Consider the following 3,566-nt stretch of genomic DNA (forward strand, 5'->3'; position numbering starts at 1 on the left):
ATTCTGGACCCCCATATTATATATTTACCTGTTCTCAGGCTGGAGCCGCTGTTGCTGGCTGAGGCAGTTTCTGTATTTCACCGGTCCCTTGCAATTACATTTCAGCAGATTGTACCTGCATTTCATATTTACAAATCTGTGTGCACATTTTCATTGCTTCTCATCTTCATGAAACAAAACATCTTTCTGGTATTCCTAGTACTGATTATGATCAAGTTTTTACAGTTATGGTTATTGGTTAGTTCCTCACCACCTTGCAAGTAGTCTATCATCTGCAGGAGAAGAGTAACCGCGAGAGGGGAAGGTGGAAAGAGTTTTAAAAAAAAAAGAAAAAAGGGATTGGAGATTCCATGTTTGATTTTGGTTGTTTAGTTCTTTACTTGCATGCCATGTTTTCTGTTGGCTTTCATGACTTATTTTGTTACTCTTTTTTTAGTGCGTAATGACAAATTGACAGTATTACATTAACTCCAATATTGACTCGGCAAATTTGAAAGAAAGAGCGCCTATTGGGGCAAGCTGTATTTATTGCTAAAAATGCTCTATGTGTGAATGCGATGGATGAATAAAGATGTTAACAGCTTTTGCTCCAGTGTTTCCATGAATTTACAGGGTGGACCTGGGAATCATGATCTCATGGAGACAGACAAAAAAAAATGAAAAAAACCTCATTTTATGCAAAGAAAAAAAGATTTTTTTTTTAAAAAAAACATGAGGCCGGGTAAGCTCTACTTCTAGCTAGCCAGTTGCTAACACAGGTTAGATTGATGTGGAAGAAGTAAAATGGCTAAACTAAAATTTTCACTCAGAATTATCCGCAAACTATTATGGTGCAGCGTATACAGAAATTTTTCTATTTCGAATGATTGACGATCCTAAAAATACTAGCCTTGTACTGAAAAAGGGTGATTACTGAGGCTCCATTGAAGTGCAATAATCCATTATATCCTAAGAAATGTGTTTTAGTCTCAATAATTTTTAATCAAAATTGTTTCGTACATACAAATCCCATTGATTGCCATGATGTAGCAAATACACCACATTTTTTTATGGGTTGGTGTTCATCTACGTACATGCACACGCATCCGTATTAATTTTTTGTATTAGTAGTATTTTGATCGTCAATAAATAGAAACATCGAACAATATATATATATCCGAGATGATGAATCTCCGACCTCCATTACCTAATTCATGAGATTATCCATCTTTAACCTCGTAGGACGGTATTTGTGCATGACAATAGATAGATACACGAAAATGTATGTTCATCTAATCTAAAGTAAACTTTTTTCCTGATTTTTTGCTGTCGGGAAATATTATGGTTAATGCGTAAAGTATATGATGAATGTGGTGGTGCCAATTAAAACTTCTAAATTGAAAAATATACAGCAATTAAATGTGGTTAACAAATGAAGAAATTCCTTCATGATTTTTCCCTTAATTTCGTATTAAATGCAATCGCTTTGTATTGATGGCATGGAGATTCGTTATCATCCAGCATATGATAAGGATCCTTGCGCAAACAAACACGGATCCATACGCGCTTTTTGCCATTTCTCTTCCACAGAAAGAAGAATTGTTTCCCAAATAAGGAGGAGAAAAAAAAAAACTATATGCATCACGCTCTCTCTCTGGGACAAATAAATAAAACAAAGAAACCGATATATAGTTTATAAAAGGGTCTGGGTGTCTAATGGACACTTGTTAAGATGTATTTCAAGTGTCATATTTTTTAAAATATGAGATTAATTAGGAAAAGTAAATAATTGTAAGGGAAGATAGGTAAAATTAAATAGAGAAAGTATATAAATGCAAGAGATTGTAATAATTATTAGCATGTAAGTAAATTTGAGGTATATATATTAATGAGTGCCCAAAAATCCTTTATAAAAAAGGACATATGCAATATTGAAGAACATGAGAAAAATGTTCCCCAACAGTGTTAATTAGGTAATGCAATAAATTCTCAAAATTCTGAAATTGAAAAGAAATAACGAGTACATAAAGGCAAAATGGATGTAGTAGTTGTTCCTATTGTAAGAGGGGTTTGAGTGCGTATATATGTATATATATGAAAAGAAGATCTTTGAATCAATTGCAAGAAGCTTGACTATTGCTCAATAGTATGCATAGTAAGGATCCCAACACATAGCTTTCATAGTTTTTTTTTTTTTAATAAAAAGTACATTTCATTAATAGATTGTTGAAAATTGTCCAACATAATTTTATTTACATCACTGTTCTAATGGCAAGTTAAATATGCACTAAAAATTATAGATCTATAATTTAACAAATATAATAGATTTGAAAACTTATGAAAATGCAAGAATTTTTAAAAATTACTTTATAATAAATAAATCATTGCAGAGCTCCCTTCTATGTGTATGTTGCAATCACTTGATCAGCTAATCAATGGTTTTAACCTCCAATAATGATGATGAGATCTATTGAAATAGATCTAAGGTCCAAAAAGATCTAAAATAAATTTAGATATTACAATAAAATAAGAAAAAAAAACACAAAAATCTCCATAGGGATTCCTAGAAGAACAAATCTCGCTAGAAATCTTAGGAGAAATAGAAAACTCTCATTAAAAAAAACATAGGAAAGACTTTATTAAAAAAATAAAATGAAATGAAATGAAATTTATGGGAGGGAAACCCTTGAGGAAAGGCTTTTCAAAAGATGAGAAAAAATAGAGAGAAGAGAGGTAGATAGAAGAGGACTGCTCAAGGAAGAGGTACGTAGCAGCTTTCACAGTTTGAGAGCTGCAACAGTCGATCTTCAATGGCAGTTGCGATACCTGTTGAGAGAATTCAATCACAATTATTAATTTTTGGCAGGACGACGTATTAAGGTGCAGTAGGAATTAAAACTACGGTATGTGTTAAATGTGATGACTATGGAAAATTTAAAGCTCCATAACTTTATGATATATGTATGTAGTTCTGTAATTACTGTTCTCTTGCCAAGAAACATATATTGCAGGACATTCATGTCGTGCAGTCTCCAGTCCTATAAACATATTCTACCATCCACGCATCAACAATACTGGCTAGGCTGTATATGAATTTATGAATCTGTGTTCTTTATCTTTATTAAGCCAAGCATACTCTTAAAACTCAAAAAGAAAGGTATTTTTTTATATAGCAACTCCTTAATTAATTCTTCGTAAATTGTAGTTAGTCCTACAATTTGCACCAATCTATCAAATGAAAACTGGAATTTCTCGCAATTTATCATCAGTTAGGCACCCTTATAATGCTACATTTAGTGATAGGAAGAGAAATTGTTAAATAAAATGATTTAATTATGGTAATTAAAACCTTTCAATTATATTGAAGAGTTTTTCGGTGCTATTATATATTGACTTTCTTCCTTCGCAGACCCAAAAAAGTGAAAAATTTTCATAAAACGTCACTGCATATACGATGAGCTCCAAATAAGCATTATTAAAGTTAAGAAGCTTAGAAGCCAATTTTGACGTTGTAGTTATTATTACCGCTCGGTCTTCTCATGGGATATGGCTGGAGACCCTGCATAGACCCTCTTGTCAGCTTAACT

The sequence above is a fragment of the Coffea eugenioides genome, chromosome 2 (assembly GCF_003713205.1).
Source record: "Coffea eugenioides isolate CCC68of chromosome 2, Ceug_1.0, whole genome shotgun sequence".
Lineage (NCBI taxonomy): Eukaryota > Viridiplantae > Streptophyta > Magnoliopsida > Gentianales > Rubiaceae > Coffea > Coffea eugenioides.